This window comes from Schistocerca cancellata, chromosome 3 (genome assembly GCF_023864275.1).
Source record: "Schistocerca cancellata isolate TAMUIC-IGC-003103 chromosome 3, iqSchCanc2.1, whole genome shotgun sequence".
Classification (NCBI taxonomy): Eukaryota; Metazoa; Arthropoda; class Insecta; order Orthoptera; family Acrididae; genus Schistocerca; species Schistocerca cancellata.
Window position 1 is genome coordinate 707,668,596 of NC_064628.1, and position 23,789 is coordinate 707,692,384.

General features: G+C 45.7%; 1 protein-coding gene across 1 annotated transcript in view; it reads left to right on the forward strand.

Annotated features, from left to right (window-relative positions):
* The window catches only part of LOC126176526 (protein alan shepard), a 397,767-nt gene that overhangs the window by 258,651 nt on the left and 115,327 nt on the right, over window positions 1-23,789 (forward strand). The gene's annotated exons all lie outside the window — the stretch shown is intronic.

Sequence of the window (23,789 nt, forward strand, 5' to 3'; positions counted from 1 at the left end):
GTGTACATCACTGCGGATTTCGTGGAGGAACAAAGCGAGCCGAGTTTCGCATGATCTCCGTTTGCGGAATCCATGTCGATTTTTATGAAGGATACTTTCCTTCTCCAAAAACGTCGTGATGCATGAGAATAATAAATGTTCCATAATTGAACAGAACGTAGGTGTATAATTACACCACTGGCCATTAAAATTGCTACACCAAGAAGAAATACAGATGATAAACGGGTATTCATTGGACATGCATATTATACTAGAACTGACATGTGATTACATTTTCTCGCAATTTGGGTGCATAGATCCTGAGAAATCAGTACCCAGAACAACCACCTCTGGCCGTAATAACGGCCTTGATATACCTCGGCATTGAGTCAAACAGAACTTGGATGGCGTGTACAGGTACAGCTGCCCATGCAGCTTCAACACGATACCACAGTTCATCAAAAGTAGTGCCTGGCGTATTGTGACGAGCCAGTTGCTCGGTCACCACTGACCAGACATTTTCAATTGGTGAGAGATCTGGAGAATGTACTGGCCAGGGCAGCAGTCGAACATGCTCTGTATCCAGAAAGGCCCGTACAGGACCTGCAACATGCGGTCGTGCATTATCCTGTTGAAATGTAGGGTTTCGCAGGGATCGAATGGAGGGTAGAGCCACGGGTCGTAACACATCTCAAATGTAACGTCCTCTGTTCAAAGTGTCGTCAATGCGAACAAGATGTGACCGAGACGTGTGACCAGTGGCACCCCATACCATCACGCCGGGTGATATGCCAGTATGGCGATGAGGAATACACGTTCACCGCGATGTCGCTAAACACGGATGCGACCATCATGATGCTGTAGACAGAACCTGGATTCATCCGAAAAAAAGACGTTTTGCCGTTCGTGCACCCAGGTTCGTCGTTGAATACACCATCGCATGCCCTCCTGTCTGTGATGCAGCGTCAAGGGTAACCGCAGCCACTGTCTCCGAGCTGATAGTCCATGCTGCTGCAAACGTCGTCGAACTGTTCGTGCAGATGGTTGTTGTCTTGCAAACGTCCCCATTTGTTGACTCAGGGATAGAGACGTGGCTACACGATTGGTTACAGCCATGCGCATAACATGCCTGTCATCTCGACTGCTAGTGATACGAGGCCGTTAGGATCCAGCCCGGTGTTACGTATTACCCTCCTGAACCCACCGATTCCATATTCTGCAAACAGTCATTGGATTTCGACCAACGCGAGCAGCAACGTCGCGATACGATAAACCCTAATCGCGATAGGCTACAATCCGACCTTTATCAAAGTCGGAAACGTGATGGTACGCATTTCTCCTTCTTACACGAGGCATCACAACGACGTTTCACCAGGCAACACCGGTCAACTGCTCATTGTGTATGAGAAATCGGTTGGAAACTTTCCTCATGTCAGCACGTTGTAGGTGTCGCCACCGGCGCCAAGCTTGTGTGAATGCTCTGAAAAACTAATCATTTGCATATCACAGGATCTTCTTCCTGTCGGTTAAATTTCGCGTCTGTAGCACGTCATCTTCATTGCGTAGCAATTTTAATGGCCAGTAGTGTATGTGCATGTATCATACTACACATCTTGCGGATTAAACGCCTCATTGAGCCATCGGTGCGCTCGACGCTTCACGTAATATGAAGAGAGAGAAAATCGCAACTCCTCGGACCACACTACATACCGCTGTCGGCCACTGTCATTTTTTTTTTATTTTTTATCCACTGACAATCTGCCGCTGTGACAAATGTCGTTTTGCGAGGTACCCGACTCCTATTTTCCACTGCACACAATTCCATTCGCAGTGTTAGCACGGAAACTGATGGGCCTGCTTTCACTGACAGCGGCAATTTGTACCGCATTTGAAATCGATTGTGACTGACAAGGAGCGACACTCGTCTCCCGTCCATGTCGTGTACGATCTTTTTATTACCGTTGTCCTTACACTGTCATCCTTGGCTGCGAGTGATGCACCGCTCTTCATAGGCTCATCGGACGGTCCTCGTTAATACACCACCCACTTGAGCAAGTTCATTCACTGTGTGCTCATCGGCACGTACAAACACGATAGCTCCATTCTGTCACGTCTAAAAGTTATTGCGCTTATTCCATACAACCGACAGGCTTACACACACCACTGCACCGCCATGAGTTGAGTTGCCTCAGCGATGCAGGATCACGTGACCGCCTGGTACCAGCCCTCCACCATCTACAGCACTCCGAAGCGACCAGTGCGCTCATTTAAAAGTGACCAATATTCTGTCTGGTGAGCTTACGAGGCAAGGAAGCGGCCGTGATGTACACTCTAAGACAAAAAGAAAAACGACGCACCACGAAGGAATCATCGGAATGGGACGGAAATCGGTTGATACGACCACTCGTACATGTACATACAAACAAATAATTTTCAGAAAAATTGGATGATTATTTAAGAGAAAAAGCTTTACAAATCGAGAAAGTCAGTAACTTGTTCTTCTATCTCTGGCCCTTATGCAAGCAGTTATTCGGCTTGGCACTGATTGCTATAGCTGGTGTACGATGTCCTGAGGGATTGTGCCAAATTCTGTCCATTTGGTGCGTTGGATCGTCAGAATCCCGAGCTTCTTGGAGAGCCTTGCCCATAATGCTCCAAACGTTCTCATTTGGGTAGAGCGCCGGCGACCTTGCTGGCAGAGGTAAGTTTTGACAACCACGATCACAAGCAGTAGAAGCTCTACCCGTGTGCAGGCGGGCATTATCTTGCTGAAATGTAAGCCCAGGATGGCGTGCATACCGCTTTATTTTAATGAGCAGCGGATGAAAAATGGGTCCTCCTACGAAAAGAAATAGCATCCCGGGCTAACACTCCTGGTTGTCAGGCCTCATAGCTGGCGACAGTCAGGTTGGCATGCCACTGCTGTCAAAGGCGTCTGCAGACACGTCTTCTGACTAAAGTCTCATTGACTGGAGTCTCATTGACTGGAGTCTCATTGACTGGAGTCTCATTGACTGGAGTCTCATTGACTGGAGTCTCATTGACTGGAGTCTCATTGACTGGAGCCTCATTGACTGGAGTCTCATTGACTGGAGCCTCATTGACTGGAGCCTCATTGACTGGAGTCGGATCTCTCCCCAATGAGATCGTTTTTAGCATTATGATCCTGGCCGTCCAACCATCTCGGGATTTTGACGATCTAACGCTCCAATTGGACAGAATTTGGGACGATATCCCTCAGGAGGATATCCAAAAACACTGTCAATCAATGCCAAACAGAATAACTGCTTGCAAAAGGGCCAGTGGTGGACCAGCACATTATTGAGTTTCTCACTTAGTGGAACTCTATCTCTTGAATAAATCATACACTTTTTGAGTGCATCTGAGGATGAGTCGCGGTATTGCCACTTGAGTTTTAATGCATAATATCGGTCTAGGACCGCTTCACAAAGCAAGACTGATCTTTTGCTTTCACTGTGGTGAGCACAGTATCTTTTATCTGAGCAACAATTCAGCTATGTATGGGAGACGGGATTTGAGGACAGGAGATTCAGGAAGACTGTCTAGCTACAGGTAGAGAGCTTGAGAACGAGGGTACAACAACAACAACAACTACTACTACTACTACTATTAATGAATGTATGTCAAAATTACTAAGCAAGTGTGGCAGGGCCAGTATGAATACTACTGTAGTCGCTACGTTACCATTTTCGTCTACTTGCCAGTGGTTCGTGCGTGAACTTCCCAAGTACTCTGATCCACGTCTTAGTATTCTAGTGGTTCCTCCTGAAAAACCCGAAAGTAGCCTGTAAACTACCCCAGATATTATTTGCCCTTTTTGGGGTAGTTGCTAACGCCAAACTTGAAGTGATTGATAAAAAGGCCGGTGTTTTGATAGTTGTTGTGTTGTCGACATATTTTACGTGCATGGGTGAGCTGGTGGTGGTTGGGGGGGGGGGGGGGGTTGCATCTGCATCTAATTAGTCTGCAAAGCCTCTATACTGCGATATTCACCGTTATTATTTCAGTCTTTGTGTCACAGTGGTGCCGTTTCTATGCAGTGTGACAGTGATCGCCTTTGTGTTGTTCAGGGAAATCAATGCAACATCCACAAGGATGACCGAAAAGAGAGTGAAATATATTCTGTTCTGTTTCAGACACTGGCGCTTTTCCAGTATGAATCTGTTCCAAATTCTGACGATGGACAAAATTTTCGAAACCAGTATTTACCTGCTAAGGGGACGGGGAAGAGCGCTGACGAAATAAAATTCCTTGTCATGAGACTGTGCGTCTGTGTCCTTCACTAATTTTTGAAAATCAAATCAGTTTTGTGCCTCCTCCACCTAATTTTTTCAGTTGTGATCTGTATCACTCGTTTAACTGTCATCCACTCATAGACTGTAGGTTTTTCGTGATATCTTGCTTTCATCGGTGCCACAGCGTGTTGGTGATAAAGAAAACTATCGCCCAAGTGCACCATGTACTGTGGTCGTGAACTCCCTACTAGGAGGGCACATTTTATAATGCTACCGATAAGTTACTTCATAATGTGATCCACTACTTTTAGAATTAAGGAACGGGAAATATAATTACATTCTGTTTATTATTAGCACTAATAAAATAATGCACTGATATGACAGGAGATTGTGACCGGCGGTCGCGCGAGATTATAATATCGTATGGCAGAACGGCCTGGTGCCAAGTCTTTCAATTGGACACCACTTCGGCGACTTACGTGTCCCTCGGCTGGTCCCGGCGGAGGTTCGAGTCCTCACTCGGGCATGGGTGTGTGTGTTTGTCCTTAGGATAATTTAGGTTACGTAGTGTGTAAGCTTAGGGACTGATGACCTTAGCAGTTAAGTCCCATAAGATTTCACACACATTTGAACATTTGAGCTTACCTGTCCCTAACCTATCCCAGTAAGCATCAATGCCGCCTATGGTGTTGCGCGCACGTAACGCGGTAAGGGAAGTACGTAAGCGGAGCAGAGACGATTGGGGAATCATTCTAGCGACAATGGGGACAGCAGATGGGGCATCCATTGATATGAGCGATTCTGTCAAAGGGCAGGTTTCTATAGCCGGGCGCCTGGGAACGAAAACATCCGAAACGGTGAAGCTGGTGGGCTGTTTACGTGCTACTGCCGTTAGCATCTATGGAAAACGATTGAAAGACGGTGAAACCACGAGTAGGAGGCGAGGTGTCGGGACGTCCATGTCTCATCATAGGAAGTCGGAAGTTGCCCATTCTGTAAAGCAGGGCGGGCGACAATCTGTGGAAGATTTGTCGTTAGACTACAGTCCTGGTGCACAGACAGACACGTGTCGCAACACACGTTCATAGGACATCGCTGAGCAAGGCGCTCCGCAGCAGACGAACCGAACGTGTTCCCATGTTGATCCAACGACATAGTTAACAATTGCAGTGGGCACAGCATCATCGACACTGAGCCGTGGATCAGTGCAAACGTGTCGTCTGGTCGAATGAATCACGTTTCTTTTTAAACCATGTGGCTTCAATGCGAACTGTGAAACTGTACTACGTGAACGTTACTGCAGACCATGGCATTATCCAGCAGGATAACTGTCCATGTCACAGGGTCAGAAACGGCAACTTCGGTTTTAGGAGCGTGGTTGTCGACTCACGTTGATGTCTGGCCTTCAAATTCTTCTGATCTGAACACGATCGAACACATCCGGGTCGCTGTTGGCTGACAACTCCGCGCCCTTAAGCATGACCTCTGCGTTGACATGTCGTGCTGCGTACTTTTGGAAACCTACAAAGGACTTGTCGTATACATGCCTCGCAGAATCGCCGCTGTATTGCTTGTAAAATGTAGATTAACACGCTATTATGCTGGTAGTCATAATGTTTTCGCTCATCATACATTCTTTGAGCCAGGATCTATAGCCGTCATGAATTTTCCTGCAGCTTTTGTAGTTCAATCAACATTTTTTTACACTGCACGGTGTCATTTCAGGTACACCTTCACAAAAAGCAGAGAATGAGACTTGGAAACTAATGTAAAAAATTGTCTCATCATACTTAAAATATGGCTGATCACTTAGACGAATTAACGTTCAAGATTGCTGTTTTGACAAATCACACATAGTAAGGCTTCCAAAACAAAATTTATTCGCTGCATATGCTTTCTTTAACACAGTAAAGTTTAAGAACACAAAGTGTCTTTTAGTATTTTAACACTGACTAGCATTTAAGACAGGATAGCGCGCGTGTGCGAGCGTGCGTGCGGGGGGGGGGGGGGGGGGAGAGCAGAGAGAGAGAGAGAGAGAGAGAGAGAGAGAGAGAGAGAGAGAGAGAGAGGGGGGGGGGTGTTGTGTGCATGCGTGTTAACGTCGCTTTCATTTGTAGCCGCGAATTGTGTATCCCGCTATAGTGCCGCAAGCTCAGCTGTGTAAGCGCACAAACATTCCTTTCTCAACTCCTCACTTAAACACTCCTGCACAAGTTTTCGTACCAACTTTGTATTTGTAGCTCTGAAGACAAAATATTATTATTTATCTTTACCATGGCTTGTTATAAACATTAGCTACGCTGATAATACACGAGGAAGGGTCCGTACGACGTCATTCAAATTTGCCTGTTACTTGAAAGCAGCACATATTTATTTAGCGTATGCCAGTACACATCATTTTATGCTTCTTAAAAGTGTTTATACAAAGATATACATAAAAACACAATAAAATATTCTATATAAGAAGTATAAAACATACAGATGATGGGCTATACAATTAAACACAAACATCAGGATTATGTACAGTCATTTTCGGCGTCTGTTGCCATCAGAAAATCACTGAACTTGCTACTGTATGCTCTTCTGTGGCGGATGGTCTGTCTGTTGGTTCTGCAGTCATAGTTGGGAGTTGGTGTTTCTCCCCAATTGTAAAGACTATCTGCACATCTTCCGTGATTTGCGCCTATTCTGTTAAGGGATGACCGTATTTTACGCGGTAGTTCATATCCGGGCTGTCTCTCAATGATACAAGGGAGGTCTTGACAGTGCTCAGGACACCCCTCTCGCTATTGTTCGCTCCAGGCCTTTGTTGCATTAAAGTTTATACTTTGCAATTCCTTGGCTGTTATCATTGTTGGATGTCTAGACCGAAGTCTGTTTCTTTCCAGGTCAGGCATGTCGCAGTGTATAGGGAGCTGTGCGTTAACGATTATCTTCGTATATTCCCGGACAAGAACATTCTCCCGACGTAGGGCCACAGGTGGTATGTGGCTCAGAATTGGCAGCCAACGTATTTGGGTTGATTTCATGGATCCGCTGACAATTCGCATCGTGCTGTTCAGCTGCACGTCGATTTTTTTGTGTGGACACTGTTCATCCAGACCGGAGCGCAGTACTCCGCGGCCGAGTAGACCAGTCCGAATGCCGACGTGTGTAGCGTGTCAGTCAAGGAGCCCAAAATAGGGCAGCACAGCTTCTGGAGAATATTCTTCCTCTTATTTAGTTTGGCTGCAGTATTTTCCAGATGTTTATAAGTGAGCGCTCTGTCCAAAGTGACTCCAAGGTACTTTGGATTCTCATTAGATCGGAGCAGATTTCCCTCGAGACGAACGTCAAGTTGTCTGCTTGCTAATTTATTATTGAAATGGAAACATGTAGTTTCGGTTTTTGTAGGATTTGGCTGTGATGTCCATTTACGGGAGTATGTACTTAATGTCGCAAAGTCAGACGTCAAGATTGTTTCCATGACCTCAAAGACCCAATTGTCTGTGTGCCCAAACTTCCTGGAAGATGTGGATGACATATCGGCAGTATAATAATCGTTAATAATAGTTTCATTTGCACACCTTCCCGCCAAAGAAGCTCCTTCTCGTCGCCGGATGCTGCTGGGATATTGATGAAACTATGCTTTTAAAAACTGAAGGAAACTGTTTCGTGTTGCTTGCATGGAAATCTTATATTGCATACACGCATAGTTATTGTCTCGAAGTCTTGTGTGGTAGTCTAACTATTCAGGAGAGCCCATTCGCGACCATAGTGATCGCTTGTCATTCAGGCGAATTCAAGTGTCCCGGTCAGGATCATAAACAAGTGAATTTCGACCACCTCTTCACCGAGAGCCACCAAAGCCTAAGGTCTGAATCGTAGCTTAGATGATGTTTCAATTTTTATCATCTGCTGCCTCAATAGTCGTATGCGACGCAGTTGCTTGTTGCGGTCAGGTGTACATATAGAGTCAACAGTTATAATACTGTAAGAACAGTATTCCATGCAAAGCCAGAATTCTATGTATGATAAGCCAGGTATTTGTATTGAATTTGGGAAGCTTAAGCTTTAGCATCCACTCGTAGTCAAAGGAAGAAAGTTCGCAGTTAACCTTGTCGATTTGGTCATTAGAGAAGAAGCAATGGCTAAGCAACTGGAGAAGAACGGCGGCTGGAGAAGAATAGGGGAGGAAGTGGTCTTGTCCTTCTCAGTGAACCGTCCCGGTGTTCACTTGAACTGAACTGAGTTGGAAAGACGACGGAAAACCTATGAATCTTCTTTAAATGCTTAGTCCTCCAAGAGCATTGGCGATCAGTATAATCTGCAGTTTTTCCACGACTTTCTGAACAGTGATGCTGTGCTCAGTCAAAACCACTGACATAAGTTGTTCAGGCAGGATAATCTTCATCCTGGAGCAAGCCAGGCGTCAATCTTTCCTGGAAATATAAGTTGCAACAATATGGCACTTTTTGTTGCGCATTATATGGCGAGAGTATTAGTTTTCTTCTCTTTATGGTATTGAGATATCTAGATCTTTGTACATAAGCTGCAGTGCTGCCGCATTTATCTGTCCATGGTAACCTTAGCATTCTTCTTTACGCACGCATTTCAAATTCCTCAAATTTTTACCCAATACAGCGGTAAATATCCATTAGTCAACTCCTTTCAGTAGGATACTGAACACGTAGAATCGGAGTAGTCGAGTGCGAAGTGTAATGCTTAAGTCACACCTAGTCAAGAGTTTCTTCATTTTGTGGAAAGAACTTATGACCTCTCAATTCTGCTCCCAATTTCTTGAGAAAATTGTGGTAATCGTTGATTTGACAGCGTAAATTTTTATGCAGGGTGTACGGAAATTCCCGTTACAAACTTCAATGACCTACAGAGGGGAGTGAGTACATAATACTTTTAACAAAAACCTATTTCTGGAAGCGTCATCCAACGACGCTACAGGGCGTCGAAGTTACAGGTGCCGGCGCCTGTAAATTTATGTATATATAGGGTGATTTCATGATGATGATACAAAATTTCGAGCAAGATGGAGACGGATAAGTCTATCAATTTGAGGTAAGGGTCCTGGTTCGGAAACGAAAGAGTCGAAAGTTACAAGCGAAAATCTCTCTAATACCTCTGACAGTGGAATACACGTACCTGTAGTGTTGTTGCTGAGATATCCTACATTCTTAAAAACAACAGTACCGGTATATGTATTATACTGTCAGAGGTATCAGAATGATTTTCACTTGTAAGTTTTGACTGTTTCGTTTCCGAACCAGGACCCTTACCTCAAATTAATACTCTGATCCGTATCCATCTACCTTGAAAGTTTGTAACACCATCACGGAATCACCATCTATATGCACTACTGGCCATTAAAATTACTACACCAAGAAGAAATGCAGATGATAAACGGGTATTCATTGGACAGATATATTGTACTAGAACTGACATGTGATTACATTTTCACGCTATTTGGGTGCATAGATCCTGAGAAATCGGTACCCAGAACAACCACCTCTGGCCGTAATAACGGCCGTGATACGCCCGGGCACTGAGTCAAACAGAGCTTGGATGGCGTGTACAGGTACAGCTGTCCATGCAGCTTCAACACGATACAACACTTCATCAAGAGTAGTGACTGGTGTATTGTGACGAGCCAGTTGCTGGGCCACCATTGACCAGACGTTTTCAATCGGTGAGAGGTCTGGAGAATGTGCTGGCCAGGGCAGCAGTCGAACATTTTCTGTATCCAGAAAGGGCCGTACAGGACCTGCAACATGCAGTCGTGCATTATTCTGCTGAAATGTAGGGTTCGCAGGGATTGAATGAAGGGCAGAGTCACGGGTCGTAACACATCTCAAATGTAACGTCCACTGTTCAAAGTGTCGTCAATACGAACAAGAGGTGACCGAGACGTGTAACCAATGGCACCCCATACCATCACTCCGGGTGATACGCCAGTATGGCGATGACGAATACACGCTTCGATTGTGCGTTCACCGAGATGTCCCCAAACACGGATGCGACCATCATGATACTGTAAACAGTACCTGGATTCATCCGAAAAAATGACGTTTTGCCATTCGTGCACCCAGGTTCGTCGTTGAGTACACCATCGCAGGCGCTCCTGTCGGAGATGCAGCGTCAAGGATAACCGCAGTCATGGTCTCCGAGCTGATAGTCCATACTGCTGCAAACGTCGTCGAACTGTTCGTGCAGATGGTTGTTGTCTTTCAAACGTCCCCATATGTTGACTCAGGGATCGAGACGTGGCTGCACGATCCGTTACAGCCATGCGGATAAGATGCTTGTCATCTCGACTGCTAGTGATACGAGGCCGTTGGGATCCAGCACAACGTTCCGTATTACCCTCCTGAACCCACCGATTCCATATTCTGGTAACAGTCATTGGATCTCGACCAACGCGAGCAGCAATTTCGCTATACGATAAAATGCAATCGCGATAGGCTACAGTCCGACATTTATCACAACAACGTTTCACCAGGCAACACCGGTCAACTGCTCATTGTGTATGAGAAATCGGTTGGAAACTTTCCTCATGTCAGCACGTTGTAGGTGTCGCCACCGGCGCCAAGCTTGTGTGAATGCTCTGAAAAGCTAATCATTTGCATATCACAGCATCTTCCTGTCGGTTAAATTTCGCGTCTGTAGCACGTTATCTTCGTGGTGTAGCAATTTTAATGGCCAGTAGTGTACATACATTTAGAAGTGCCGGCGCCTATAACTTCGACGACCTGTTGGGTGACGTTTCCGGACGTGGCTTCGTGTTAAAAATATGTACTCACTGCCCTCTACAAATCCAAGACGTCTGTCACAGGACGTTCCTAACAACCTATGATGAAACCCTTTCTATCTTATCATTACCGAGCGCTAGGGTACCCTGTATGATGAATGTAGAATATTACCAAATACGTGTTTGTCAGTTGTCATCAAAACTGTGTTCCATTGCGGTGTTACTGCCTCGCTACGTCTCCATTGAATTATAAATAATGCTCCGCGTAATTTTCACCACTATATGGTGATCTGTCCGTGTCGCTTTCATTCCCTTTATTTCAGTTAGTAACGCAGGTTGTTCTAAATGCAATTTAGAATGATTGTCTCGCTCTTGGTCGGAGTTTACTATGTAAAGAAGCTACTTGATCTGGAAACAATGGTTTTGGGTTGGTTGGTTGGTTTGGGGAAGGAGACCAGACAGCGAGGTAATCGGTCTCATCGGATTAGGAAAGGACGGGGAAGGAAGTCGGCCATGCCCTTTGAAAGGAACCATCCCGGCATTGGCCTGGAGCGATTTTAGGGAAATCACGGAAAACCAAAATGAGGATGGCCGGACGCGAGATTGAACCGTCGTCCTCCCGAATGCGAGTCCAGTGTCTAACCACTGCGCCACCTCGCTCGGTAATGGTTTTGGGAAAGCACAGGATAGCGGAGTGCTCACAAGCTGAAGCTTGAGTGCGTCCAGGCGGCGTGCACTGCTGGCTCTGTTACTAACAGCCCTGCTCTCAACAGCCAAAGGTACCGCTTGACGTTCTGCTACCCAGTTATTTACCACGGTTGAAATGAAAACGGGACATGACTTTATATTTTACTGAATTGGTATATCAATACTTGAATGGTCAATATCACAAGCGGCACTACGGTTTACCACAAATTTCTCAATAAAATACGCTGATAAGCCAAAACATTGTGACCACCACCCACCGCGACGTTGGTTGCCGCCAGGTGGCGTTGCAGGCACGTAACGCGGTAACAAAAGTATGTGAGCGGAGCAAACGCGGACGGAGGATCACACTAACGAAGATATGGGCTGCAAATGGGGAAATCCAGTGAGATATGCGGCTTCGACAAAAGGCAGATTGTTATTACGCAAAAGCCTGAGCATCTGCGGAAAGAGGTAGGACAGTGGAACTACCACTAGGCGCTAAATGGTTTGACGTCCACGACTCTTCACAGAACGAGGGGTTCGTAGGCTTGTCTGCTCTGTAAAGTAGGAGAGATGGTGACCTGCGGCGTCTCTGCCGAAAGAGCACAGTGCTGGTGCACGCGCGAGTCATTCGCAGCACTCCGTTCATCGTATATTGTTGAACATGGAACCCCTACGTGGTTCACGTGTTGACCCACGACATCATCAGTTACTATTGCATTGGGCACGGGACCATCGGGATTCGACTGACGATCAACGGAAACGTGTCGCTGTTCGGATGGATTAAATTTTTGCTGCAGTAGGTTGCTGGTCGTCTCCACAAACGCCGTCATCGAGGTGACAGGCGGCTCGAAACGTGCAGCGCGCCACGGACGCAGGCTGGTGGGAGCAGTATTGTGCTGTGGAGGGCAGTTTCTTCCTCTTGCATGGGACCTGTGGTAGTAATCTAAGGCACCGTGATAGCTGCGAACCACTTGCATCCCTTCATGCTTGGATGTCTTCCCCGACGGCGATATCATCTTCCAGCAGTGTAATAGGCTATTTCCCTGTGTTAAAGATATGGTTCGGATTGTTGTTACTGTGATTGATTATAACATTTAAATAGCATTAAAATATGTTATTTTTATGCAATTAAAACTTAAAATCATCAAATATCAAGATCTGGCGACGTGATCAAAAACGCTCAGTTGCTGGCTGATGCTCTGGTGACGTCACAGGCTAGGAGTAAGACGAAGCTATATTTGTGTTACAGCAGCGTTAGCTGAAGTTACGAGGTTGTTACGTACTTTTACTGCAAACAGTTCAGCTATTTATTGGTGGAAAACGCACTTAAAACATCTGAGCAACAACAGAAATGGGAAGTCTCGCTCAACTTTATGCCTGTATGCCTCACCCATTTAGAGCGGCGATATGTGCGGCGACGGACATTCTTTTCCCTGCTTCCTGCAACATCATTCAACTTGTTAAAAACTACGGAATTGTAGAAGTTTTGCAAGTGGGTCCTTGTATAATAACCAGATTGTCGACTATCAGTCACACTCCAAAGCACAACAAAATTAGTCTTGGTAAAACTTAGTGCCGATTTCCTGTGTACAAAGTATTCCGAGTAGCACAGCACTTATCAGGCATTCCGTGGCGCAATGAAAAGTGTTGTTTGACTGCAGTGAAAGAGATCACATGTTTGAATCCTGTAAAAGTAATATATTTTAGCAGTTTTAAACGACATACAAAAATAGCGTTAGCAAGAATTGATTGTAGTAGTTGTTTCGATTGTGGGATGTATTATATATAGCTTCACGTTAGTGCTAGTCTGAGAAACGGACAATAGAGAATAAATGCATTTGCTTTGCGAACAAACAATTCACTTTTTTGGAAAGCATTGCTGGTAGTGAATATATCACCATACGCCCATAGTACAACGAGGTGGAGGAGGATGATATAATACAGAGTTATTAAGCGTGTACAACATGCAGGTGACACAACCGTAAGGTCTGTCATGTTCATAAATGTAAATTAACGTTAGCTTCTGAAGCAGACTTACTTCATTTTTATGTAAGATGATGAAACTGCAAAAGTTTAAAAAAGGGATCATAGGTAGACAGCACGAAGATAAAAACTTAGTTTTTAATAAAGTAAAAAGTGTATGATCACATGAACTAGAAAGTATCTTTTTGACGTGTGTGAACAGCGATTGCAAATGTAAGCACATGTAAAAAGCACGTAAAACACAGTAATGTTGGCCGGCCGAAGTGGCCGTGCGGTTAAAGGCGCTGCAGTCTGGAACCGCAGGACCGCTGCGGTCGCAGGTTCGAATCCTGCCTTGGGCATGGATGTTTGTGATGTCCTTAGGTTAGTTAGGTTTAACTAGTTCGAAGTTCTAGGGGACTAATGACCTCAGCAGTTGAGTCCCATAGTGCTCAGAGCCATTTCAACCATTTTCAACAGTAACGTTGTTCCTGATGGATACGGTGAAGTTTTGTAATTGTGATTTGGTTTCCATATGAGAGGTATGTCGAGTCGTTTAACAAATAAGTTAAAATACTCTTTCGGATTTGATTCGAACCAGCGATCTGTGGACATCGTGTTATAAAATTCGACGGTTTACCCGTCTAACAACTGAGCTACCGAGTAAATGAGGTGTAGTTAGGGAAAACGACAATTTTCAATAGGAGTTTCATTTCGTTGAATGACATTATCCTTCGTTATAATAGTGGGAGAGCATACCTCAAAGACAAGTTACTGTTAACTTCACAGTGCGACACATTTTTATTTAAGTTAGGGAACTTGTGCGTCGACGTGGTGACAATTTGCCGGTACAGTGCAACCACATTTTACGCGTCTTCTCAGTCCCTAAAACACTCAGAATCAAGTTTTTGGTGGTTTTTGTAGATGTATTTGTACAATATGGTAGTACACACCATTTGTAACCCATTTCCTGAACTGTAAATTCCAAAACAAGGCATCATTGTGAATTATATTATGGCAGTAGACCCTGCGAGCTAGCCAGTGACGTCAGAGGCATCACATGATTCGGAGAGTTTTAGCGAGCGTTCAGATTATTTGAAATTCATTTCCGTTTTCATAAAAGAATACTGAAATTCAAGGGGAAAAATCACGTTAGGAGTATAAAATGAAATAACTAATCACTAAAGACGATTTCCAGGAAACAGTCAGATACCTTATTGTCCGTGTGTCGGAGCCAGAACAGTGTTAAAATGGTTTGAGGAGCATTATAGTGAGCTCACGATGATTTCTCAGTAACCAAATTCGCCTGATGTGTAAGTTCTATGGAACCCATCTGATCCCTGCACGCAAATTAGTCGCCAGGTATTACACGAATCATATGACGTGTGCGTAGACATCTAACTCCACATACCTCCACAAACCTCCACAAATCTACCAACAAACTGTCGGATCCTTGGTACACAGAATCAGTGATGCATTTCGTTCAAAGATAGACAAACAAGCTATTAAGCGGGTGTTCATAATGTTTTGGCTCATCGGTGTACTTTAATCTTTTTTTGTATCAATCAAAATCAAGAATCTCTCTTTGTTAAAGAAATCACATAAGTAGTCCTGGTCCAGCTGATATCATTAGTTCCTTCCTTCCCGTTCCTCCAGCAGTTTACATAATAGAACTGTATAAACACAGAAAAATTCTTACATTTTGAGTCTCTCCTGATCAGTCCAACGTACACGAATTCTCAGCTGTTCCTGGCCAGCCACATCTCTCGTTAAATCTACCACAATTCTATAAAAAGGATAATTTCTTATTTGCTGCATAATGTCACGCTGGATTAAGTGACCTAAAATTTCCAGTGTTTCATTTTGAACTGCTGTCACCAACCATCTGTCATAGCACGTCAGGAAAACCTTCGGTTATAGCATGCCAATCCTGCTCCTACCGGAAAGTGCCGTGAGACTTAGGATGATCATTTCAAGACCTTTTATTCTAGAAACCCGAGAGAAATAATGATTACTGGTAAAGCTAATCAGCAGATGTCGCATGACTTGTGTGGCAACAGGTGTGCCATTTTCACGCAGTTGAATGATTAAGACAGATGCTCGATAAAAAGACGCTTCTCGTGTACTTTGCTCTTTTCTGAAGCTTTTTTCCAGTTACAGCTTTAAGAAAACCCACTGGTGTTTCCTTTCGTTGTGTGCTGCTCACCATGTATATCTGTTGCGGTCATAGCAGAGAATAGTCACTTTCCCTCGTAATGTAGTCGTGGATACGGTACAAATCAAATCAACTTACAAGGTCTTTCATTGCGTCGCGGAAATTTCCTCTAAATAACACTTATACTTTAGGATTCTAATAATAAATGAAAAGCACCAGTTTGCTTTTGTTCTACAATATTAGGATTCTCCTCAGTCAGCTAGTAAAATAGCGATATTTACGTTTTTTCTTCTAATGAAACAATCAACGTAAATCTTTTTGCTTGTTATTTATGGATTCTTGGACTGCATTTAATGATGTGTGAATTTCTTTTTAAAATCAGAAAATGTTACCCAAGAATCAATAATGTGCAATAATGTAAACATAGGCTTCCGCGGCCGTTGTCACAGTCAATAAATTTTTTCTGGGTTTGGGGCCGCATTGTCAACTATAAAATTCCGACGTTTCGGCCGCAATTGCAAGACGCCTTCCTCAGGGTGTATTGCTAACTGCAATTGGCAATACATCCTGAGGAAGGCGTCTTGCGATAGTCGCCAAACGTCGGAATTTTATAGATGACAATGCGGCCCCATACCCAGAATAATTCTGTAGTCAATGTGCAACAAGGTTTTCGGTGATTTCTTCATTAGTTCTCAAAAAATCATAAAAATGGCTTACATTGTAAAAATGGCTTACTTTGTAAGCTGATCGAGGAGAATGGATCCTTAAAATTCAGCCGGTGTGTTCCATACAACATTGGAGTTCCCGCATGGCCACACAGTTCTAAGTAAATACCTTGCGCCTCATCTCCTTTGCCTGGTACAAACTTGGTAGGCTAGTTGAAGCATCTCATACACACAACATTCCAATAAAATGGCCTTCAACAAGCAAAACATGATCATGATAGACATTTTATGATTGCAAAAGCACCCTCTAGCTTAGCATCTTCCACTGGTAGACCTATTACGATTATTAAACTGAGAGCGGTCACTGTTACATACAATGTTAGTAATCAATTCGAAGTTAGTAAATCGACACGCTAACATCGGTCGGGTACCCTTACCTCGAAAAAACAGCGCGATATATTTTTCTGACGCCGTTATTGCGTGACAGGACGGAAGTTTATGCGCTGTCGTAGGGTCGAGCAAGAGTACTGTTTGTAATTTGGGCTTTATCGAACGATGCGCAGCGTTGTCTGACGGAGCCGCTGGAGATGGTGCTTACGTGGCGGCAAGAGTTTTAATATGTGCACTGGTTAGGATGACAGGTAACAACGCAAACGGATAGAAAAACCATTCTGTTGAATTTTCTGGATTTCCACCCGAAACTAGGCGCCTTACGCCCCCCCCCCCCTCCAGTTTCGTGAGGTTAGGCTGCTGCCTGTATAGTACAACCAGCCGTGGCTTCTCGACCAGATCTTTAGACAGTAGTAGTATCCGAATTTCGTCACATACACTCATAAGTCTTAGGTCTCAGGAAGAATTTTTTGGTAAGTAGTTGGGGGACTTCGAAAGAAAAATGGGACGAAAGGGGGGAGAAGAACCTCTGTGTACAGTAGAACGTAGTTGAGGTATCAGACGTTTAGTATTTTCTTATGACGGTAGCTTCATGGAGCGGAAATCTGATTGTCACAACCATAGATGTCGGTAGGTGCGGGGGGGGGGGGGGGGGGGGGCAGGCAGGCAGGCAGTTGCCATCCCTCTTCTTATCTGGAGTACAGTGTTTATTCATTACAGAATTCTCATCCACTCTAGAAGTGGGTGGATAACCATCAATCTCTGGGATATAATAAGTTTTTGGAGCCACCTATAAAGTTGAGTTCTTGTGGCATGGCTATTTCGAAACTAACTCATCTGTATCAAAGTCGGCAATATTGTTGGACCACGCCCCCGTGCAATGACTGTTCTTTTATACCTCTGTTGTTCCAGTTTTTAGATTTGCTCTAGCCTTTTATGCCTTCTACTGTGTGAGTTTTATCTTCCTCGTTTTGTATTTGACTTCTCTGACTGGGATACACCCACTTTTAGCGGACACTTTCTCCTCCGCGAGTAACTTCGGAATCGCGGTACTGGCGACTTCTGTGTTTAGTCCCATAACCCCCCTTAAATCAATCAGTCGGCAATATTTAGGTCTTGCTCGTCGAGTGGTCCGTTCTTTCTGCACATACTCGAGCGACTATTTCCCATGTGCTATCCATTTGCTGACTCCTACCCCACCTACATGCACATTCAAATGGCAGCTTACTAAGACTGACTGGTGGCTTTACTCCTCCCTGATGACCTTCGAAAACTTCCCCAGTTGTGATGGCCAGGTCGAATATCTCACAGACGTAATCCTTACCGCTGGAAAACGTTCCATTCCTCGCACATCCCTTTACCACACCGTGTCCCAGTCCCATGGTGGACTGAGGCATGCCGCGACGCAATTCGCGGGCGGAGACGTGTTCTCCGGGTTTTTAACCGTCACCCTACGACGGCCAACTGCATTCATTTAAACTTATGCGTACACAGTGTCATTGTGTTCTTCAGGATAGCAAGAAAGCTAGCTGGATTTCATTCACTAGTTATTTTAACAGTTCCACCCCCTCCTCTGTCGTGTGGGCCAACCTCCGACGGCTCTCTGGGACCAAGATCCATTCTTCAGTTTCCACTCTGACAGCAGCAGACGATGTCATCATGGATTCTATTGCTATCTCCAATACCTTGTGTCGCCATGTTGCGGAAATTTGGAGCTCTTCCCACTATCACCAGCCTTCCTCCATCGGAAACGAGTGGAAGAGGCTCGGGCGACACCCTTCTCTTCTCAGAGTCGTGAGTGCTAAAATGTCGCTTTTACTATGAGGGAGCTAGATCATGTTCTCAGTGCGTCCTGATCCTCCGCCCCAGGGTCAAACGCTATCCATATGCTGATGTCGCAGCACCTTTCTCTTGCGGGCAAGCACTTTCTGCTTAATACGTACAACCGTATCCTGGCTGAGGGCACGTTTCCCGGACGATGGCGTGAAGCCACTGTCGTACCCATACCTAAGCCCGGTAAGGACAAACACCTGCCTTCTAGCTACCGCCCCGTCTCTATCAAAAATGGTTCAAATGGCTCTGAGCACTATGGGACTCAACTGCTGAGGTCATTAGTCCCCTAGAACTTAGAACTAGTTAAACCTAACTAACCTAAGGACATCACAAACATCCATGCCCGAGGCAGGATTCGAACCTGCGACCGTAGCGGTCTTGCGGTTCCAGACTGCAGCGCCTTTAACCGCACGGCCACTTCGGCCGGCCCCCGTCTCTATCACCAGCTGTGTTAGGAAGGTGATGGAACGTGTGATTCATGCCCGGCTTGTATGGTGGCTGGAGTCTCGCAATTTACTAACCACTGCATAGTGTGGATTCGAGCGCGTCGTTCTGCAGTTGACCATCTCGTCACCTTGTCCACCCATGTTACGAATGGTTTTGTGCCGAAATCCCAGACTTTGGCCTTGTTTTTCGATTTGGAGGAGACCTGAGACACCTGCTGGAGAACTGGTATCCTCCGTACTCTTTACATGTGGGGCTTCCGTGGCCGCCTGCCCTTTTTCCTTCACTCATCTTTAAAAGACCGAGTTTTCAAGGTGCGTGTGGGTTCTGCCTTGTCGGACACCTTTATCGAGGAAAACTGTGTGCCTCTGGGTTCCGTCCTGAGCGTTGTCCTCTTTGCTATACCATAACCCTCTAATGGCCTGTCTTCCGCCGGGTATCTCCAGCTCCCTTTTCGTTGACGATTTTGCCGTCTGTTGCAGTTCTCCACGGCGTCTTCAGCGATGCCTCGATGGTCTCTACTCATGGAGCATCGACAATGGTTTCGTAATTCCACTGACAGAACCGTTTGTATGGCTTTTTGGCGGCGCAGTTGATTTTTCCCAACATCTTTACATCTTGGGCCTGTTGCCCTTCCATTCGTTGAAAGTACAAAATTCCTGAGGCCCATGGTCGATAGGAAGCACTCTTGGTCTTCCCATGTGTCTTACCTGGCAGCCCGCTGTACGCGGTCCCTCAGTGTCCTTTGTATCCTCAATGGTACTTGCTGGGTTGCAGGTCGAACCATTCTCCTCCATTTGTACTGGCCTCTTGTCCGTTAGAAACTAAACTGTAGGTGCTTCATTTATGCATCTGCACGTCTGTCCCTCTTACGCCGTATCAGCACTATTCAGCATCGTGGCATCCATTTGACCATTGGCGGCTTTTGCACTAGCCAGATTGAGTGTCTGTATACCGAAATTGCTGAACTACCACTGTCCACTGTCCTACCGCCTTGACTTTCTCCCCAGCAGGTATGCATACTGTTTGTCTGCCATGCTTGGCCACCCAACTTTGCCTCATTCTTTGACGACTCCTTTGATCGCCAGTATGGGGCGCGTCCCTCTTCTCTTACCTCGTAGAGTCCACTTTCGCCACTTGCTCTGGCGGCTTAACTTCGCACTACCTGCAACTTTCCCAGTGGGTGTGAACCCTTGACCACCTTGGCTTCGTGCGGCAGCCCGTTTTCACCTTGGCCTTCATTCGCTTCCTAAGAACACTACTCCTCACTCCATCTTCAGTTTCACGACCTTCACATGGAACTTCGTGATAGAACCTTTGCGTACACTCACGGCTTTCGGACTGACCGTGGTGTTGGGTGTGCCTTCGTCATTGGCGCCGACGTTTTTCGGTATCGGCTTCCAGCACACTGCTCAGTATTTACAGCCGAGCTCTTCGCCCTGTCAGGCCACGGAGCGCATCCGGCGACACAGGCTTTTCAATTGCGTCCTCTGCTCAGGCTCTCTCAGCGCCCTTCAAAAATTGTGTGCGCTGTACACCGCCCATCCCTTTGTGCAACGGGTCCAGGAAAACTGTCACTTGCTCACTCTTGATGGAGCCCCTGTGATGTTTATGTGGGTTCCTTGTCATGTGGGTCTGCCAAGAAACGAGGCTGCTGACGCTGCTGCCAAGGCTGCAGTCCTCGTACCTCAGCCCACTAGTTCCTATATTCCTTCCGATGATCTCTGTGTTGCCATCTGTCAGGAGGTGGTGTCACTTTGGCATCGCCATTAGTCTTCTCTTCATGGGATAAGCCTCTCCCAGCGGCTTTGACTACCTCTCGGCCCTCCCGCCGGGAGGAGGTCATTTTAACTAGGTTGCTTATTGGGCGCTGCCTTTTTAGCCATCGCCATTTGTTAATTGGCGCTCCCCAACACTTTGTGCACATTGCGCCCAAGTTTTAACTGCCCCACCATTTCCTGACGGAGTGGGCATTTATTCCCGCTTGGGTATTCAGTCTGAGTTATTGGCCATTTTAGCGAACGACGCGCGGGGAACCGACCGCGTTTTACATTTTATCCGTCGTAGCATATGGTTAAGGCCATTTAATTTTTAGTTCTGGACCTTCGTTTCTCTGCGGTGTATTTTATAGCCTTTTCTCCACGCCCCTGTTTTTAGCTGTCTTCTCTTACGCCGATTGGGATTGACGTCTTGGTGTTCTATAGTTTTGACTTAGGCGCGCTTATGACCGCAGTTGTTTTTGCGCCCTAAAACAAAACAAAACAATTTCATTTTATTCGTTGTCGACCAAAACTAAAAGCAAAACTAAATGCATATTTATGGGTGGGCAAAGTAATTACTATCGCTAGATCTGCCTGCGGAGGGGGCGGAACGGTATCTCGATTTTGCTCTTCTGCCCCCCACCCCAGTTTCATTTTTTTTCCCGAATGCGCAAAAATATGCTACGATAGAAAGTCTGATTTCTCTGATGCTAGCTGTACAGTAGAGACTTCTGGAGTGACATCAGTGGAGTTGTTCTTAAGGCATGAAATATTATTTCATTGGACGTGCTTCAGAGATTGAAACATTCCTTCATTTTCAGCGTGTTATAGACATCTAGAAGCCTGAAGGGTAATGCGATAATGGTGCCAACATTCCATAATCAATCTTCGCTGTGATGATGTCAGTTGCATTTAACTAATGAAGTGCGGTTCATTAATAGCTACGGATGTGCTTTTGACAAATTGACTTCTTTATGTGTCATAAATGGCATTGTGGGGCCATGAAAAGTAATTTACTTTCATCATAAATATTTATTCATATATTTCGTATTTGCATATATTATGATAAAAAAACATCAATTTAACAGAAAAAACCTCCAGATAAATCACAAAGGCAAAAAAGTGTATGTAATCCTGCACAAACGCGAAATGAAATGGAAAAATAAAAATTCAGACGTTTATTGTGGTAGGAGTAACATGAAATAGTAGATGGCTGTAAACTTTTTTTCACAAATGTTCAATATTAAAGTTATGCTCTCCACATTCTTTACGCATCACTGAACCACCTCTCTGTATTCACTTTGCTATTCATCATCTGACTCGCAGCTTTGTTCAGAAGCAGTTTCATGTTAACTATTGCGAGAAGGGTAATTTTGATCTTCGAGATCATATTTTCCATCAGTATCTTCTTCTTCTTCTTCTTCTTCTTCTTATTATTATTATTATTATTATTATTATTATTATTATTATTATTATTATGTTTACCTCGCAAAGTTCAGAAAATTTGCATAAAACACTGACACATACAAAGGAAAATCTGAAGCCATATGAACACAGGAAATAAATGAAAAGTTCTGAAGCGAGTCCAATGAAATCATACACTCCTGGAAATTGAAATAAGAACACCGTGAATTCATTGTCCCAGGAAGGGGAAACTTTATTGACACATTCCTGGGGTCAGATACATCACATGATCACACTGACAGAACCACAGGCACATAGACACAGGCAACAGAGCATGCACAATGTCGGCACTAGTACAGTGTATATCCACCTTTCGCAGCAATGCAGGCTGCTATTCTCCCATGGAGACGATCGTAGAGATGCTGGATGTAGTCCTGTGGAACGGCTTGCCATGCCATTTCCACCTGGCGCCTCAGTTGGACCAGCGTTCGTGCTGGACGTGCAGACCGCGTGAGACGACGCTTCATCCAGTCCCAAACATGCTCAATGGGGGACAGATCCGAAGATCTTGCTGGCCAGGGTAGTTGACTTACACCTTCTAGAGCACGTTGGGTGGCACGGGATACATGCGGACGTGCATTGTCCTGTTGGAACAGCAAGTTCCCTTGCCGGTCTAGGAATGGTAGAACTATGGGTTCGATGACGGTTTGGATGTACCGTGCACTATTCAGTGTCCCCTCGACGATCACCAGTGGTGTACGGCCAGTGCAGGAGATCGATCCCCACACCATGATGCCGGGTGTTGGCCCTGTGTGCCTCGGTCGTATGCAGTCCTGATTGTGGCGCTCACCTGCACGGCGCCAAACACGCATACGACCATCATTGGCACCAAGGCAGAAGCGACTCTCATCGCTGAAGACGACACGTCTCCATTCGTCCCTCCATTCACGCCTGTCGCGACACCACTGGAGGCGGGCTGCACGATGTTGGGGCGTGAGCGGAAGACGGCCTAACAGTGTGCGGGACCGTAGCCCAGCTTCATGGAGACGGTTGCGAATGGTCCTCGCCGATACCCTAGGAGCAACAGTGTCCCTAATTTGCTGGGAAGTGGCGGTGCGGTCCCCTACGGCACTGCGTAGGATCCTACGGTCTTGGCGTGCATCCGTGTGTCGCTGCGGTCCGGTCCCAGGTCGACGGGCACGTGCACCTTCCGCTGACGACTGGCGACAACATTGATGTGCTGTGGAGACCTCACGCCCCACGTGTTGAGCAATTCGGCGGTACGTCCACCCGGCCTCCCGCATGCCTACTATACGCCCTCGCTCAAAGTCCGTCAACTGCACATACGGTTCACGTCCACGCTGTCGCGGCATGCTACCATTGTTAAAGACTGCGATGGAGCTCCGTATGCCACGGCAAACTGGCTGACACTGACGGCGGCGGTGCACAAATGCTGCGCAGCTAGCGCCATTCGACGGCCAACACCGCGGTTCCTGGTGTGTCCGCTGTGCC